The 21,012-nt window shown below is 37.1% G+C and overlaps 1 protein-coding gene across 2 annotated transcripts in view; it reads right to left on the minus strand.

The window, feature by feature from the left end:
• Positions 1–20,248, minus strand: part of LOC133556038 (neurotrophin-4) — a 30,716-nt gene extending 10,468 nt beyond the window's left edge. Inside the window, exon 1 of one of the 2 annotated variants that reach the window (XM_061905623.1) lies at positions 19,787–20,248. The gene's annotated coding sequence lies outside the window, so the exon portion shown is untranslated. Of the gene's footprint in view, positions 1–9,835; positions 10,564–19,786 lie in introns of those variants that run through there. The other variant, XM_061905624.1, reaches the window with a different exon arrangement.
• Positions 20,249–21,012: the final 764 nt, after the last annotated feature.

Below are 21,012 nucleotides of genomic sequence, written 5' to 3' on the forward strand. Positions count from 1 at the left end.
TTTGTATATATATATATATATATATATATATATAATCAATTATTACTATTTTTAGTTATAAGAATAAATAACTATGTGCTTTTACTGTCATCTAATGTCTACTTGTATGCGGTTTAAAACAAGTAAGACATCAATAACATTTTTGTTGAATAATTAAGAATTGATTAATTAATAATTATTGAAAATAAAACCAAAGTCACAGTTTTTTGCCGCAACTTTTTGAGAAGACTCTCGCGAGTTCAACTCAGGCCACGAGAGAAGGTAAGGAATAAGAAACGGTGGTAGGAAGATTTTAAGCTGCCTTGTGGGTCTTACAGTAACTGGCTGGTAAATCATATTTGTGTTCATTAAAAACAATAATTACATGTTTACATAATTCAAATGTGTCTGAAAAGGAGTAGGAAGAAGCAGAGTTGATGTAATCCTCTCTCTTCCATTTGTCCACTTCCCGTTGACTTTGTTTACTTCCTGTCTTTGACATGTTCAATAATAACAAGTTAAGGAAGGAGATTAATGATGAATATATCTTATAATGTGTAAATACATGCAGGATATTGACTGAGCAATAACATATTCAGTCAAGTCATTATCAAATCCTGCATAAATGATATTTGATACTGCAGTTCTCAGCTTTCTTCTTCAACCATGTACTTTGTAAACACCATATGTTGATAGTCACACCGACTCCTGCGGTATATATAGTACTGTAACTGCTGCTAGTACTTTGTACTAATGTAGTACTTAATAATGTAACTGACTTCTACTAGTACATTGTACTATATACTACTCTCACTGACTCCTACTAGTATATACTACTGTAACTGTAACTGCTGCCCGTACTTTGTACTAATGTAGTACTTAACAATGTAACTGACTCATACTAGTACTTTGTACCTCTGTAGTATACTGCTGTAACTGACTTCTACTAGTACACTGTACTACATAGTATTGTAATTGACACCTGCTAGTACTTTGTACCTCTGTATTATATACTATGGTAACCGACTCCTAATAGTACTTTGCACCTCCGTAGTATATACTACTGTCAATGACTTCTGCTAGTACACTGTACTACATACCACTACTACTAGTACTTTGTACCTCTGTAGTATATACTACGGTAATTGAGTCCTACTAATACTTTGTACTGTTGTACTGCATACTACTGTAACTGACTCCTATCAGTACATTGTACCTGTGTAGTATAAACTACGGTAATTGACTCCTACTAATACTTTTTATTGTTGTACTACATGCTATAGTAACTGACTCCATACTAGTACTTTGTACCAGTGTAGTATATAGTACGGTAACTGACTCCTACTAGTAGTTTGTACCTCTGTAGTACTGTAACTGACTTCCACCAGTACCCTGAATCATTGTAGTATATACTACTGCAACTGACTTCTAGTAGTACACTGTATTACTGTACTACATACTACAGTAACTGACTCCTACTACTAATTTGTACTGCTGTACTATGTACAACTGTAACTGACATTACGAACACTTTATAAGACTGTACTACATACTACTGTAACTGACTCTAACTAGTACTTTGTACCTGTGTAATATACACCACGGTAACTGACTTCTACTATTACTTTGTACTGCTGTACTACTGTAACTGACACTACTAAGACTTTGTACGACTGTACTACATACTACTGTAACTGACTCCTATTAGTACTTTGTATACACAACGGTAACTGACTTCTACTAGTACTTTGTACTGCTGTACTACATACTACTGTAACTGACACTACTAATAATTTGTACGACTGTACTACATACTACTGTAACTGACTCCTATCAGTACTTTGTATACACAATGGTAACTGACTTCTACTAGTACTTTGTACTGCTGTACTACAAACTACTGTAACTGACTCCTATCAGTACTTTTTTCCTGTGTAGTGTATACCAAGGTAATTGACTCCTACTAGTACTTGGTACTTCTGTACTACATACTACTGTAACTGACACTACTAACACTTTATACTACTGTACCACATACTACTGTAACTGATTCCTACTAGTACTTTGTACTGCTGTACTACATACTACTGTAACTGACACTACTAATACTTTGTACCTGTTTAGTATACACCACGGTAACTGACTTCTACTAGTACTTTGTACTGCTGTACTACATACTACTGTAACTGACACTACTAATACTTTATACGACTGTACTACATACTACTGTAACTGACTCCTATCAGTACTTTGTATACTCAACGGTAACTGACTTGTACTAGTACTTTGTACTGCTCTACTACAAACTACTGTAACTGACTCCTACTAGTACTTTGTACTGCTGTACTACATACACCATCTGTGAGGTCATTCCGCTCCACATACTGACATACTCTCAAAGCTAACAAATATTTAGTTTCCTGCAGTGAAGACAACTAGTCACTGATGTACTTGCAACAGTATTCATACTTTGAGTACTTCCTAAATGTGGCGATAACGAGGGTACTTTGTTTGAACGTGTGTAGGAGGCGGCTACGCTTGTGAAAAGAAGTGGTGTCAAAGACTCCCTGCTGACAGGAGGACATCTTTCATGTGTGACATCACTGAGATAAGCTGGTGAGTCAAAGATGATTCAGGACGGGGCCACCCGTGACTCAAATGCCAGGCATCCACGCATGGCAGCACGATACCTCCGCCAGGGGGCGGGGGGGTAAGAGTTAAAGGAAGTGGAATGACGGGAATGTCAGTGATGGCAGCGTTTACTGGCTGGCTCCTTAAAGGTGAGGAAGAAAATACGTGTGTGTGTGTTTGTATACACAAAGGTTTTGTCAGTGTGTGTGTGAATCAGTGACAGAACAAAACCAAGAGTGGTGACAGGGCTTGAAGTCAGGACGACCCCACCCAGTAGAGGGTTACACCTTAAAGGAAAAGACCTGATCCATCATCCGGATCAATTGCTTAGTCACTGCTAATATTGCTAAGTCATCATTTATTGCAGTGGTGTCACACTCATTTTCATTGAGGGCCACATGGCAGTTATGGATTGATTGATTGATTGAACATTTTATTAGTAGATTGCACAGTTCAGTACATATTCCGTATAATTGACCACTAAATGGTAACACCCGAATAAGTTTTTCAGCTTGTTTAAGTCGGGGTCCACGTTAATCAATTCATGGTAAATTCATGACAGCCTTCAGAGGGCCGTTTGTAACAGTGAATAATACATGAATATAAATTGCCTCATGATATCATTACACAATTATCAAGTAAATATATATGTACATTTTTCACTTATTCTGTAGATTTTACAGTGAAAAAAACTGACGGCTCGGTTGCCAATTTTTTTTTTTACATAAAATGTACAATGTTCTTTTTTGCAGAATATAAATAGAAAATGGAAAAAAAACAGTACGAGAGTTTTACTGTAAAACCTATGGTTGTTGTTTTTACAGTGTATTATTGCAAATAGATAAACAATATCACAATTTTAAAAAAATTTTTTTTATGGTAACATTTTGCCAACTGAGCTACCTTTTTTTGCTCTGTAAAAAAGACTTAGACTTAGACATTAGACTTAGACTCAGACAAACTTTAATGATCCACAAGGGAAATTGTCCAAAAACACTTTATGGTGCAGAATTTGATGGATAACTTTATATATATATATATATATATATATATATATATATATATATATATATATATATATATATATATATATATATATATATGTGAGTGTATATATACACGTGTGTGTATGTATATGTATACATACATATATATGTATATATATATATACATATATGTGTGTGTATATATGTGTATATATTTTTTTGATATACAGTATATATACACGTTTGTGTGTGTATGTATATATATATATATATATATTTATATATATATATATATATATATATATATATATATATATATATATATATATATATTTATATATATATATATATATATATATATATATATATATATATATATAGTGTGTGTGTATATATATATATTCTTTGTATACAGTATATTATCTCTCTCTCTCTCTCTCTCTCTCTCTATATATATATATATATATATATATATATATACTGGACAAAAATATAAATGCAACACTTTTGGTTTTTCCCCCCATTTTTCTTGAGTTGAACTCGGAAGGTTTGAAACTTTTACCATATACACAAAATACCTTGTCCTCTCAGATCTGTCTAAATCTGTGTTAGTGAGCATTTCGTCTTAGCCAAGATAATCCATCCCACCTCACAGGTGTGGCATATCAGGATGGTGATTAAACAGCATGGTTATTGCACAAGTGTGCCTGAGGCTGCCCACAATAAAAGGCCACGCTGAAATGTGAAGTTTTGCTGTATTGGGGGTCTGGGGGGGGGGGGGGGGGGGGAGCAGTTAGTATCAAATAGGACCACCATTTGCAACACATCTCCCTTCACATAGAGTGATCAGGTTGTTGATTGTGGACTGTGGAATGTTGGTCCACTCCTCTTCAATGGCTGTGCCAAGTTGCTGGATATTGGCGGGAAGTGGAACACGCTGTCATGTACGCCGATCCACAGCATACCAAACATGCTCAATGGCTGACATGTTCCCTGAGTATGCTGGCCATGCAAGAACTGGGATCTTTTCAGCTTCCAGGAATTGTGTACAGATCCTTGCAACATGGACCATACATAGTCATGCTGCAACATGAGGTGATGGTCTCAGGTGAATGGCCCAACAATGGGTCTCTGGATCTCATCACGTTATCTCTGTGCATTCAAAATGCCATCAATAAAATGCACCTGTGTTCGTTGTCCATAACATATGCCTGTCCACAATGGGATTCTCCTTTCACAACGCTGACATCAGCAAAACGCTCTCCAACACGACGTCACGCACCCTGTCTGCCATCTGCCCTGAAAAGTGATAACTGGGATTCATCCGTGAAGAGAAGCCCTCTCCAACGTGCCAGATGCCATCGAATATGAGCATTTGCCCACTCAAGTCGGTTAGGACGACAAACTGCAGTCAGGTCGAGACCCAGATGAGGACGATGAGCATGCAGATGCGCTTCTTTGAGTTTCTCACAGTTTGTGCAGAAAGTCCTTAATTTTACAAACTAATTGTTGCACCAGGTGTCCAAGTGGCTGGTCTCAGACGATCGTGGAGGTGCACCTGCTTGATGGGGAGATCCTGGGCTTGTGTTGTTACATGTGGTTTGCGATTGTGAGGCCGGGTGGATGTTCTGCCAAATTCTCTGAAACGCCTTTGGAGAAGACTTATGGTAGATAAATAAACATTCAATTCACGGGCAACAGCTCTGGTGTACACTCCTGCAGTCAGCATGCCAACTGCACGCTCCCTCAAAACCTGCAACATCTGTAGCATTGTGCTGTGTGCAAAATCTGCCCATTTCAGAGTGGCCTTTTATTGTGGGCAGCCTAAGGCACACCTGTGCAATAATCATGTTGTTTAATCAGCATCCTGATATGCCCACCACACCTGTGAGGTGGGATGGATTATCTTGGTAAAGAAGAAATACTCACTAACACAGATTTAGACAGAATTGTGAACAATATTTGAGAGAAAGAGGTCTTTTGTGTATATAGTAAAAGTTTTAGATATTTGAGTTCAACTCAAGAAAAATGGGAGCAAAAACAAAAGTGTATATATATTTATATATATATATATATATACACACACGTTTGTATAAATATATATACATATACATATATATATTTATAAACATGTGTATATATACTGTATATGTATGTATGTATATATGTATGTATGTATATATATGAATGTATATACTGTGTATATATATGTATGCATATATATGTATGTATAAATGTACAGTATGTATGTATATATATGATTGTATATACTGTGTATATGTTTGTATGTAATGTATATATAAACTAAACAAATATGTATGTAATGTATATATGTATATATACATTTATATACTCACATGTATTGTATATATATATATATATGTACATATGTATGTGAATATACATATGTATGTGAATATAGATAAGTAAGTATATATATATATATATATATATATATATATATATATATATATATATATATAAAATGTATATTTATATAAAAATTAAACAAATGTTTAAGTACTTTTTTTTATTTTAACAAAAAAATAAGATTTTGGAATGTAATATTAGATCAAGTTTAAAAGTTATCAAATTCCTTGCAGTAAAATATTTTTTTATGTTAAAATGGAAAGTTGAATACAGTAAGTAAGAAAAGACGCAAATCAATTCCAGGCCTTTGAGGGCCACATAAAATGGTGTGAGGGGCTAGAACTGGCCACCGGGCCTTGAGCTTTATTGTATTTTTACTAAGAATGTCTCCATCAACATTTTGGATCTCGAGTCCCGATACGATATTTTGACAATAGATGATGGAAGTGAAAATGTTTTACAGCAGGTAACTAAACAAGGGGTGTGCAAACTTTTTGTACCAAGGGCCGCAGACTGAAAAGTCAAAGCATGTGGGGGCCTTTTGCTATTTTTTATTCTGTACAAAATACTGAAAACCGAAATGATTTATTTTTAAAGATGATTTTTGTGTTATAAGTGACATTATTATTTATATGAGTTACCCATATTGAATCTGTTAGTATTGGCCGATACTGATATTAATCTACATTGATATCAGCAGGAATCTTGCATACTTGTATCATTTAATAGTGTGGAATGTTAGAAAAGCTTTGATTAAGTAGAAATAAGTCAAACATAGAACAGTAGTCGATAAAAAAACACTAACTTATTTATTATTAACCATCTGGAATTGACGTCTGCTGTCTTTAAATCAAAGTGGAGTGATAATTCTTTTTGATGACACTTCGTGGTCACAATAAATGGGTTACATTGTATAGCACTTTTCTACCTTCCAGGTACTCAAAGCGCTTAATAATCAATAATCTATTCAGCTCATGACGTAGTTAGTGATGTGATGCGGACACATTTGTTACTTTATGCTTTTTAATACGTTTCTGCCTGGGAGACTTTGCATGCGTATTTAATATTGTTTGATATTTAAGTACATGTGTTTTAAACCGCAACATTGTTCAGTTAAGGACACTTTTTGTGTATGTTTGCGCTAATCTGTTATTTGTTATTGGATGCCTGGGCTTACATCGGATGGATATCCGAAATCAATATCAGATTGGGACATCCCCCAAATTCAAACTTTTTCTCACAAGATCGTCTTTTTTCTTGCATCGTCACTTGTTTTGTTTGATTTATTTCAACTATATGCTGCGGGGCAACAAAACTTGCAAAATAGCGCTCAGGCCACACTTTGGACACCCCTGAACTAAAGTAAATATATCAACACATGTTTCTAACGCTTATATTATTAAAAGTAGAATTTGATAGTATTGTTTTAAATCAGATGATGCATAAAATGTGTGGCATTGAATGTTACATAATTTTTTTTTCTAACAAAATAAAGTGACAAGTGCACAATAAGTAAAGAGCAACATAAAATACAAATGGCTTCCATTTAAGTCTTTTGGGTTTTGCTATTTAAGTCTTCCTGTATCAGACACTTACTAACTATAACAAAAACAACCCACCAAAATGATTTTGTAATAATAGTGTGACGCTTGGCTGGCATCGTGGTGCGGGTGGCGCTCTTTCAGGGATGCAGATCGGGCACGGACACAGCGTACGGTAAGAAATAATGATTTATTCACAAATAAAACAGACTATGGAACAGAAACACTAGCACTTGGCAAAACAGGTAAAACAAAGAGCTAGCATGGGAGCTAGAAAATACTAACGGCTAAGCGCGGAAGGTAGCGCGTCCAGAAATAGAAAGCCGAGTCGTCCCTTGTGACACACAAACTGTATGTAACACAAAACTACGAGGAGAAGACGAGTGAACGGAAAAGGCAGGCTTAAATACAGAACGAGATTACCAACAGGTGCGCGTCAGGAAACAAATAGCAGGTGGAACTAATATGAAACCATGGAGACAGCACAAACCAGGAAGTGCACCAACAAACTCAAAATCCAAATAATATATGATCCGAGCAGCTGATCATAACAAATAACTTCAAAAATAAAGTCAAATAATCACTTAAGTATAATTTATAAACTGATACTATACTTGGTATCAATTGTATCGACATCTGTATCGATCACCCCTACTTTACATTGAATCTTTAGCGGTTAGCTTCTTGTGGAGTCCTGCTCGGTGTGTGTAGCATGCTTAGCCACTCCTTTTTTCCTCAGTTCCTCCAGTGATAATATTACTTGGGAGCATCTCAGTTCATTTTCAGTTATGGTGGCGAGCACTGATATTTTGGAAGCGGTTTCGCACTGTAGATAGACGACGCGAACGTTGCAGCTTGCGCTCAAATCGTCGAAAGGTAATAATTGTGTCTCCGTGAGTGTGCATCCCTTCTGAAAGAATCTTTTACGCAAGTTAGTACACACTTTAGCATGTAAACATCCATCCATCCATTTTCTACCTTTTGTTCCTTCACTGCGACACATACAGTATGTGGTGAAGATCGCTCTCCAGCCTATCAGTTAAAAAAATGTTTGTCGGTTTGAATCCTGTCTCAGGACTAAGTCGTCGTCAGTCCTGTCCAAGGTGTGATGTAACAATATACCAACTCTTTATTGATCAAACGTCACAATAGCTACATACCTACTTCCTGTTCCTGTCTACAGCGCTAAGCCCTCTGGGTAATATAATAAACAAACAGTTACTTTGTATTTATTCATAAGTGTATTTAACATTTATTTATCCAGAGTAAGACAACTAAGAACATATTTTCATTTGCTGACCTACAAAGAGGCGGCATTTACATGTTAGAGTTGTTGAAGTGTGATGATAATCTCTCATCGTCTCTCATTTAGACTTTGACTTAGACCAACTTTATTGATCCACAAGGGAAATTGTTCCACACAGTAGCTCAGTTACAAAGGATGCAAAGGATGAGGATGGAAAGGATAACGCACACAAGGGCACAAAAAGAGGGCGAAGACAAAAGGTATAAAGTAGACTAAAAATACCAACAGAAAAAAGCACTATGACACGCATCTAAGCAGTTCACAAAGGCTCTAAACATGCGAGGGTGAATATGTTGGAACTTAAAGGCCTACTGATACCCACTACGTGATGTTTCCACCCCCATGCTTCGCAGTAGGTATGGTGTTCTTGGGATGCAACTCAGTATTCTTCTTCCTCCAAACACGACGAGTTGAGTTTATACCAAAAAGTTGTATTTTGGTTTCATCTGACCACATGACATTCTCCCAATCCTCTGCTGTATCATCCATGCATCCATTTTGGTATAAACTCAACTCGTCGTGTTTGGAGGAAGAAGAATACTGAGTTGCATCCCAAGAACACCATACCTACTGTGAAGCATGGGGGTAGAAACATCATGCTTTGGGGCAGTTTTTCTGCTAAGGGGACAGGACGATTGATCCGTGTTAAGGAAAGAATGAATGGGGCCATGTATTGTGAGATTTTGAGCCAAAACCTCCTTCCATCAGGGAGAGCTTTGAATGGTTGACCAAATACTTCTTTTCCAACATAATTTACGAATACATTTTTTAAAATTCCTGCAATGTGAATTCCTGGATTTTTTTCCACATTCTGTCTCTCACAGTTGAAGTGTACCTATGATGAAAATTACAGATCTCTGTCATCATTTTAAGTGGGAGAACTTGCACAACCGGTGGCTGACTAAAATACTTTTTTGCCCCCAAGTCTGTGTTGTCGCTATTTGTGTTTATGACAACCCACCTAGGCCGGTTAGGCGGCAAAAAACTATTTGGGTTTGACAATAAATCCAAGCAGGCGTTACCAGGTCTGTTTGCGTGTGGTCGTCCTGGACGAGCTGTCAGATGAAGCCAGGTGTTTAGCGCAATGACGCCATGTTAAAAAGGCTAATCCTGGCAGTTAACACACACACGCACACACACACACATACACACACACACACACACACACACACACACACACACACACACACACACACACACACACACACACACGAAGGAACCAGCCAAGGGCAATTCCAACTGCGAGTCGGCACAAGGCGAGCGTGGAAGATTAATCTTGCGAGCGCGGCGATGAACGTGACGCGGCCACACCGCTCGCTCAGTCATCGATAAGTACTTTGTTGTTGTTACATTTCCTCCAATCACACGCTTCGCTTGGGCGCCTGCACGCCTCAACGAAAACATGGTTTCTTCTTCTCCGTCTCCGGTTGCCCCCTGGCAGTATGCAGGCATGCTAAAGCTAACGCTAATCTGCACGTGCAGAAACGTAAACAAACATGGCGTCACCTAAAAATCTGTGAATAAACACTCCAAGCGTGACCTATGACCTTAAATCTGCAGTCCTGTGTCATTCAGCATTTTTTAAATGCGCACTATTTCATTTGGAAGGTTTACTCCCCTTTCCCTAACATCCGGTACTAATGATTGTATTTTCTGCAATTCATTATTCTGCTTCTTCACTTCTAATCACTTAGCCCGTTTTGCAGTTATACAACATAGAGTCATGTGACTTGGGGCTTGGCACATGTTAGCTGTTAGCATGCTAATGTTAGCAAGTTAACTTTTGAGCAAATTTTGCGTCCATACATCTTAGAGCAGGGGTGTTAAACTGGTTTTCATTGAGGGCTACATGGCTACATGGGCTGCTTTTACCAATGAATTTTATATATATATATATATATATATATATATATATATATATATATATATATATATATATATATATATATATATATATATATATATATATGTATATACATATATATATATATATATATATATGTATATACATATATACATACACACACACACATATATATATATATATATTAACAATATTTTTTTCTCAAAAATATCTATACATTTTTCTTTAAAAACTGCTATATACAGCATATAAAAAAATGGAATAAATGGAATGGAATGGAGAAACAATACTACTGTTTTAGCTGTAAAATTCATGCAACAGAGCTTTCAGTTTTTTGTTGTTGTTTTTTTTTTTACCGTAAAATCTTGTTTTAATGTGTCTTACTATATATGGGAAAAAACAACACCAAAGTTGATTTTAGGGTAAAAAAACTCAGTCGGCGGAATTTAACCGTAAAATCTATTTTCAATTTTACAGTCTACAATTTCATTGATAATCCATCCATCCATTGTCTACAGTTTATTCCCTTTTGGGGTTGCGGGGGGCGCTGGCGCCTACTCAGCTACAATCGGACGGAAGGCGGGGTACACCCTGGACAAGTCGCCACCTCATCGCAGAATTTCATTTTAAATTTGTTTTAAAATTATAAGTCAAACACATATTTAGGTACAGTATTCATCTTTATTTTATCAAAAAATATTTTTGGAATACATGATAATATAATATTTGGATTATTTTGATTGATTTTTAATGCCAAAAGTAAAATAACTAATATATTTAGTAAGAAAAGATTATGCATTTTATTAACGTATATCATTTCCAGTCTTTTGCGGGCCACATAAAATAATGTGTCGGGCCAGATTTGGCCCCAGAGCCTTGAGTTTGACACCTGTGCCTTAGAGTCATATAAATTGGTACTTCACACAAGATAGCTGTTAGCACGTATCAAGAACCAAGTTAAATAACTCTTGGGTGTTCGGCTGAAAAAATAGCTAAAAAAAAGTCAAAATGTAAACAAAAAATAGCATGTGACAAGTGCCTAGTTACAGGTCTAAGGTTTTTGGTTGCAAAATTAGCTTTAAAAGTTAGCAAGCTAACTTTTAAAGCTAATTTTGCGGCCGTACACCTTAGAGTCATATACCTTGGTACTTTACACATGATAGCTGTTAGCACGTGGCAAATACCAAGTTAAATTACTCTTAGGTGTTCGGTTGAAAAAAAAGGTAAAAATTAAAAAGTCAAAATTGAAATAAAAAAATAGCATGTGTCAAGTGCCTAGTAACATGTCTGAGGTTTTTGGTTGCGAAATTAGCTTTAAAGGTTAGCGTGTTAACTTTTTAACTAATTTTGCAGCCATACATATATAGACTTATAACTTAGTACTTTACACGTGATAGCACGTGTACACGTGATGTTATTCTTAGCATGCTAACATTGACATATTAACTTTTTAAGCTAATTTTGTAGCCGCTCACCTCAGGGTTATATAAATTGGTACTCGGCACACGTTAACTGTCAGCATGCTATCTATTTTAGCAAATTTTGCCACCAAAAACCCTTGACATGTAACTTTGTCATTGACACATGCTAACATTATCATGACTTGCATGCTAACATTAACATTTTGACTTTTTTAGCATGTTTTAATTTTTCAGTAATGGATAGATTATTAGATTCGAAAATAATGCGTAGTGTTGTTGCTGTTTATGTGCCTAATGTAGTGTCTGTAAAAATCAGAGGAAAGGACCGGGCCGACGGTCTTGTGTTTCTAGAGGTCACCAAACAGCCCGCGGGCACCAGGTCGCCCGTAAGGACCAGATGAGTCGCCCGCTGGCCTGTTCTAAAAATAGCTCGAATAGCAGCACTTACCAGTGAGCTGCCCCTATTTTTTTAAATTGTATTTATTTACTAGCAAGCTCGTCTCGCTTTGCTCCACATTTTTAATTCTAAGAGAGACAAAACTCAAATAGAATTTGAAAATCCAAGAAAATATTTTAAAGACTTGGTCTTCACTTGTTTAAATAAATTAATTTTTTTTTTTACTTTGCTTCTTACATCTTACAGAAAGACAATTTTATAGAAAAAATACAACCTTAAAAATGATTTTAGGATTTTTAAACACATATACCTTTTTACCTTTTAAATTCCTTCCTCTTCCTTCCTGACAATTTAAATCAATGTTCAAGTAAATTTATTTTTTTATTGTAAAGAATAACACATACATTTTAATTTAATTCTTCATTTTAGCTTCTGTTTTTTTGACGAAGAATATTTGTGAAATATTTCTTCAAACTTATTATGATTAAAATTCAAAAAAAATATTCTGGCAAATCTAGAAAATCTGTAGAATCAAATTAAAATCTTATTTCAAAGTCTTTTGAATTTCTTTTACAATTTTTGTTCTGGAAAATCTAGAAGAAATAATGATTTGTCTTTGTTAGAAATATAGTTTGGTCCAATTTGTTATATATTCTAACAAAGTGCAGATTGGATGTCATCAAAATTCTGAAATTATTCTTAATCAGGAAAAATCACTAATGATGTTCCATAAATTATTTTTTAAATTTTTTTCAAAAAGATTCGAATTAGCTAGTTTTTCTCTTCTTTTTTTCGGTTGAAATTTGAATTTTAAATAGTCGAAATTAAAAATAAACTATGTTTCAAAATTTAAGTTTCATTTTTGTCCTGTTTTTCTCCTCTTTTAAACCGTTCAATTAAGTGTTGTTTTCATCATTTATTCTCTAAAAAAAAACTTCCGTAAAAGGAAAAAAAATGTATGACGGAATGACAGATAGAAATACCCATTTGTTTATATACTGTATATATAGATTTATTTCTTAAAGGTAAAGTGAAAAAATTGGCTACTTTTGGCAATTTATTTAAGTGTGTATCAAACTGGTAGCCCTTCGCATTAATCAGTACCCAAGGTAGCTCTTGGTTTCAAAAAGGTCGGTGACCCCTGTCCTAGAGAGTCTTGACGGAATGACCCGGTGTGGTCCAAGCGGCCCACACAAGTTGAGTTCCAGTAAACGCTCCTCCATGGCGACACCAGCATTGGCCTGGGTCTGGTGGCACCCAGTAAAAAAGTGCTGGTCAAGTTCAAAGGCTCGCCTTCGAGTCGCCGCTCAGCAGATTGGAACATCGTGCTCGTGAAAAAAATGGCATAAAACTGGAAAAAGAGATCCAATCTGGGCCGCTGTTGGGACTGATCACCATGACAGGAATCAGCAGAGGATAATGGGGGCGGGGCCAGCAGTTACCACGCTATGTTAACCAGCTAATCCGCAATAAGGCAGATGTCAGTCATGTGACAGATAAGGTCTGTTCTAATCACTTTCATTTTGTGCAGCATGAAGGCTTCTGGGGGGGGGGGGATACTTTTCATGCTTGAAAGCCCAGGACAGGTCTAAAATGATCACATGACCTCGCCTGACGCGTGTGCTCGTTTGTGACGCTCAATTAAGTCTGCTTCTGTGTGCCTCCCTCGTCGTGACAGCGAGGTAGGGATAGAAACCTTTGAATCGATACTCAATGGTACCCATTTTCAGAACTTTTGTGTGTTAATATATATTAATTGTTTATAATAATAAAATCTAACTTTCTTATTGCAACATTTAAACCTTAGCTGAATAGGAAAGTTGCAGTTTGGTTTTATTAAAACATTTCTCAATCAATCAATCAAAGTTTATTTATATAGCCCTTAAGCCCAAGTGTCTCAAAGGGCTGCCCAAGCCACAACGACATCCTTGGCTCAGATCCCAAAGTATGGCTGAGCTACAAGAGGGGATAATCTTGTCTTTTTGATGTTTGTCTCACAGCAATCGTCCATTGAAAGGGTATGTCCCCATTCAATTGGCTCATTATTTTTCGTTAATAGCGTCACTGTCTATAACATCTATTAAACAGACAAAGAAGCAAGGAATTCAACAGAGACAGAATTAAATTTGGCTCAATGAGGAGAAACGCGTAGACCTATACTCTTGTACAGTGTCCCACCACGCTTTCTGAGTATTATTTGCAGGTTTGACACCAAGTTGCAATTGCAGTAGCAGCCCAGGGCATTCAACGTCAGTAGTTATGGTGTGGGGGTCATTTCAGTTGTTGCGCCCTACAAAGTGCTAATACTGTAAGTATCGTACTTATTACACACCAGCTGTTTGATTGTAACCTGCATTTTAGTTGTAGCTTTCATTAACAAATAGCAAGTCCAAGGCATTAAATGGCAGTATTGTATAGTTTATGGTCATCGCGCCCTACAAAGTGTTAATGCTGTAAGTATGGGTACTTATTACACACCAGCTGTTTGATTGTAACGTGCAACTTTGTGGTAGTTTTCATGAACAAATAGCAAATCCAAGGCGTTCGATGGCAGTAGTGTATAGTTTATGGTGTGGTGGTAATTTCAGTCAGTGCGCCCTAGAAACTGCTAATACTGTAAGTATCGTACTTATTACACACCAGCTGTTTGATTGTGACCTGCATCTTAGTTGTAGTTTTCATTAACAAATAGCAAGTCCAAGGCGTTCAATGGCAGTAGTGTATAGTTTATGGTCATTGCGCCCTACAAAGTGTTAATGCTGTAAGTATGGGTACTTATTACACACCAGCTGTTTGATTGTAACGTGCATCTTTGTGGTAGTTTTCATGAACCAATAGCAAGTCTAAGGCGTTCGATGGCAGTAGTGTATAGTTTATGGTGTGGTGGTCATTTCAGTTGTTGCGCCCTACAAAGTGCTAATACTGTAAGTATCGTACTTATTACACACCAGCCGTTTGATTGTAACCCGCATCTTAGTTGTAGTTTTCATTAACAAATAGCAAGTCCAAGGCGTTCAATGGCAGTAGTGTATAGTTTATGGTCATCGCGCCCTACAAAGTGTTAATACTGTAAGTATTGTACTTATTACACACCAGCTGTTTGATGGTAACATGCATCTTTGTGGTAGTTTTCCTTAACAAATAGCAAGTCCAAGGCGTTCGATGGCAGTAGTGTATAGTTTATGGTGTGGTGGTCATTTCAGTCAGTGCGCCCTACAAAGTGCTAATACTGTAAGTATCGTACTTATTACACACCAGCTGTTTGATTGTAACCTGTATCCAAGTTGTAGTTTTCATTAACAAATAGCAAGTCCAAGGCATTCAATGGCAGTGTTGTAGGGTTTATCGTCATTCCGCACTACCAAGTGTTAATACTGTAAGTATGGGTACTTATTAAACACCAGCTGTTTGATTGTAACGTGCATCTTAGTTGTAGTTTTCCTTAACAAATAGCAAGTCCAAGGCGTTCGATGGCAGTAGTGTATAGTTAATGCTGTGGTGGTAATTTCTGTTGTGCGCCCCACAAAGTGTTAAGACTGTAAGTATTGTACTTATTACACACCAGCTGTTTGATTGTAGTCTACATCTTAGTTGTAGTTTTCATTAACAAATAGCATGTCCAAGGCATTCAATGGCAGTATTGTATAGTTTATGGTCGTTGTGCCCTACAAAGTGTTAATACTGTAAGTATTGTACTTATTAAACACGAGCTGTTTGATAGTGACGTGTATCTTAGTTGTAGTTTTCATTAACAAATAGCAAGTGTAAGGCGTTCGATGGCACTAGTGTATAGTTCATGCTGTGGTGGTAATTTCTGTTGTTGCGCCCCAAAAAGTGTTAATACTGTAAGTATTGTACTTATTACACACCAGCTGTTTGCTACTTTATGTTTGCTATTTTATGTTTGCTAATCAGTAGTATGTCAATATCAAAGCCAGTGTATACTAGCATCGAACTAGTGCATTTGTGGATAAGTGGAGCCTCCTTTTATTGCCACTATTCCTTTTATGGAGCATTTTTTGAAGCAATTGCTTTGTTGGCGTTGAAAATTGCAACTTTACTTAGAAGTATTTTGGCTGAGTCCGCTCTCAGTGCTGCTGGAATGATCGCCAAGTGCCGAAGTTCAAAGAGGCAGCTTGATTGATTGATTGATTGAAACTTTTATCAGTAGATTGCACAGTGCAGTACATATTCCGTACAATTGACCACTAAATGGTAACACCCGAATATGTTTTTCAACTTGTTTAAGTCGGGGTCCACGTTAATCAATTCATGGTGATGAGTCAGCAACCAGGCTTGATGTCACATGCAACCCAGGTGACAAAATCCTGTGGAATTTTACACAAACCTGTGCCCGGTGGGATTTGGTCGGTGCCAAAAAAGTACCGCATTTGATAGCCATTCCTACTCATTCGACGTTCTTGTCGAATAACATGGACCGAGCGTTCACATGAGGACGCATCGCACATATATCCGATTTATTTCCGCATATGAAACATTTTTTATGACATTCTTGTCGGATAACATCGACCTAGCGTTCACATTGAGGACGCATCGCATATATATCCGATTTATTTCCGCATATGAATTTTTTTTTTGATGATGTTCTTGTTGGATAATATGAATCCATCGTTCACATTGAGGATGCATCGCAATTATATTCGATTTATTTCTGCATACTGCATTTTTTTGATTACGTTCTTCTCGGATAATATCGACCTAGTGTTTAAACCGAGGACGCATCGCATATATATATATATATATATATATTCGATTTATTTCCGCGTATGAATTTTTTTTGGATGACGTTTTTGTCGGATAATATCGACCTAGCGTTCAGATTGAGGACGCATCGCATATCTACGTATCTTATTTATTTACGCATTTTTTTTTTTTGGATGACATTCTTGTGGGATAATATCGACCTAGCGTTCACATGAAGATCGCATCGCATATATATCTGATTTATTTCAACATATGAAAATATTTTTGATGACGTTCTTGTGGGATAATATCGACACAGTGTTCACATTGAAGACAAATCACATATATACGATTTATTTCCGCATATGGAAACATTATTGATTACGTTCTTGTCGGACAATATCGACCTAGCGTTTACATTGAGGACGCATCGCATATCTATCCGATTTATTTACACATATGAAAAATTCGGAATTGCAGTATTCACACTTACAGAAAAAACTCAGATTCAGGTTCCATATGGGCTAAAAAAAAAAATTCGGAATACACCTGCAATGTAAACAAAGACTAAATAGGGGTATGTCACTTTCTTAGCCTATGCGATGCGGGCCCCAAGTCAAAAAGTTACTCCATCCATCCGTCTTCTTCCGCTTATCCGAGGTCGGGTCGCGGGGGCAGCAGCCTAAGCAGGGAAGCCCAGACTTCCCTCTCCCCAGCCACTTTGTCCAGCTCTTCCCAACGTGTCCTGGGTCTTCCCCGTGGCCTCCTACCGGTTGAACGTGCCCTAAACACCTCCTTACGGAAGCGTTCGTTATTTTAAATGGATTAAATATAAAATTCGCAAACCGAAACGCAATTTTGGAGAGAAAAATCCCAATTAGGTTTTTCAGCAGCGTTCAAAAGGTTTATTAATTGCTTTCTTTGGCAGTTTGGCTGCTCGACAACATCGCTCACACGCAATCCCAGAGGGAATTCCTTTTTATTGGGAAAGATAATCGTCTTCTCCTGGCCTCCGTGCCAGAGTGACATTATTATAGGCAGGAAGTTGTTGTGTTGATACCACGGCGTGAGTCACCACGCCGTCAGAATGTGTGTTTTGGAAGGTGACAACTCACCCGACTGGATATCATGTAATGCTACTTTGTATAAATCAACGCTGGTTAATGACAGGAAAACAAATCTTTAGTAGTATTTTGCTACAAATTAAAAGCACACAAGGAAAGACAATAAAAATGTAACACTAGGTCAAATTCCTGGTGTTAAGCAGCTGCTTCTGATAAAAAAAAATGTTTTTTTCTTATTTGTACTTTTCTGTTCAGGGCTTTCGCTTGTCACTTTTACAGTGCGCCATTATGTATATATGTTGATACTGAAACCCACTAATACCCACCACGCAGTCTGATAGTTTATATATAGATGATGAAATTTTAACATTGCAACACATGCCAATACAGCATTTTTAGTTTACTAAATTGCAGTTTTAAATTTCCCAGGACTTTTTTCCTGAAAACGTCGCGTAATGATGACGTGCACGCGTGACGTCACGGGCTGTTATGAATATGAGCGCTGCACACACACACAGCTAAAAGTCGTCTGCTTTAACGGCATAATTACACAGTATTTTGGAGATCTGTGTTGCTGAATCTTTTGCAATTTGTTCAATTAATACTGGAGAAGTCAAATTAGAAAGACGGTGTTGGGAAGCTTGAGCCTTTAGCCACACAAACACACGGTGATTCCTTGTTTAAAATTCACGGAGGTGAAACTTTCCTATGGATCAGAGCGGACGTGGATCCCGACTACATGTCAACCGGCAAGTTTCGGTGAGAAAATCGTGGTTAAAAAGTCGCCACTTACCGGAGATCAACTGAGCTTGTGTGTCCCGTACAGCTGCCGTCGACTTGCCCGAGACACTGCGCGTACAACACGTACACTTCCGACTATCAGGTACTGTTAAACTCACTAAAACACTAGCAACACAATAGAAAGATAAGGGATTTCCCAGAATTATCCTAGTAAATGTCTCTAAAAACATATGACTCCGTCTCAATGCAACGCGATTGCAATCGCGTTTTATTTTTTTTTTACTTTTTTTATTTTTTTTCTAGTCCGTCGCTATCAATATCCTCAAACACGAATCTTTCATCCTCGCTCAAATTAATGGGGAAATTGTCGTTTTCTCGGTCGGAATAACTGTTTTTGTTGAAAGCTCCCGTTAAAATCAATGTGAATGTATGAGGAGCCATCAACATGTGACGTCATCGTCTGCGACTTCCGGTAGAGGCAGGGCTTTTCTCTTAGCACCGAAAGTTGCGAACTTTATCGTGGATGTTCTCTACTAAATCTTTTCAGCAAAAATATGGCAATATCGCGAAATGATCAAGTATGACACATAGAATGGACCTGCTATCCCCGTTTAAATAAGAAAATCTCATTTCAGTAGGCCTTTAATTGCGCTCTACCCAGCTACTGGTCTGAAGAAATATTTGGAAGATGAAAGTGCACTTATCTGATCTAATCTCGCTCATCATCACCATCTTTAATTTCATCTTTAATAGAAACGTGTTAAAAGTGGAGAGGTCCGTACCGTTGAGGTGAGATCCGGACCCCGCGTCCTTCCAGCTGACTCCACATTGATTATAAAGTCCTGTCGCCCGTCGCTTAACTGCTTTACAAAAAAAAATATTAAAAAAAATCAACTTTTCAAACTCTTTTTACCAAGACACACACATGTCGCTCCTCTCTCAGAGGTCCATGGCATCATAGGAGTTCTCTACAAATCCAATGTCGGGGGAAAAAAAAAAAAAAGACAATCCGCTGCTGTCCCGACACTGCGTGTGCGTGCGTGCCTTTAAAAAGAGTGTAATTAGCCGCGGAAAGCAGCGCGAATGAAATGCAAAGTGGCAGATATTCCCCCTCTTCGGTGCCTTTTCCCCCAAAGACGGCCAGGCGTGAAAACATTCCAGAGTTGAAGAATGTGCAGTGAAGAGGCGAACAAGTTGGACAAAATGTTGCGAGCTCAACTCCGCCTGGAACGCGCAAAAGTCACCCCTGGACGTCAAGCTGGATTTGACCGGGCACACCGCGTCCTAAGGTTACTTTCAAAATAAAAGTACGGTGGAAGGAAGTGAGGAGTGTTTCATGTTGCTTATTTGCTTGGTTCTTTTTGTTTTGTTCACGTTAGTAACAAGGCTACAGTTTATCGAAGCCTGTGTCCGCCACTAAAAATAAAAATAAAATAAAAATACCCCAGGGTAAGACATAATTATGAGATAAAAAGTCGAAATTTACTATGAATTGATTAACGTGGACCCCGACTTAAACAAGTTGAAAAACTTATTTGGATGTTACCATTTAGTGGTCAATTGTACAGAATATGTATTGAACTGTGCAATCTACTAATGAAACTTTCAATCAATCAATCAATAGAATAGAATAGAATAGAGTTTTATTGTCATTATTGCAATGAACAGGTTCAAAGAACAACGAAATTGGAGCAGATCCTCCTAAGGTGCATATACAATATGGTAATATAAATAGTAAAAAAAAGATAGAGATGAGAGATGTATCTATGTATATGTATATATATCCACACAGATGCATATATGCATGCATATGAATATATATACACACATACATATAACATTATTGCACATTGTAGTCCGAAAAAATAGAAAAAAAAATTAAACATTACACATGAGGACATGATGGACACATTGTGCTCACTCAGCGCCTGTTTAATGCTGCTATGGCTCTTGGGTAAAAGCCGTTTTTTAGTCTATTGGTGCTTGCTTTTAGCACCCTGTAGCGTCA

The sequence above is a fragment of the Nerophis ophidion genome, linkage group LG07 (assembly GCF_033978795.1).
Source record: "Nerophis ophidion isolate RoL-2023_Sa linkage group LG07, RoL_Noph_v1.0, whole genome shotgun sequence".
Lineage (NCBI taxonomy): Eukaryota > Metazoa > Chordata > Actinopteri > Syngnathiformes > Syngnathidae > Nerophis > Nerophis ophidion.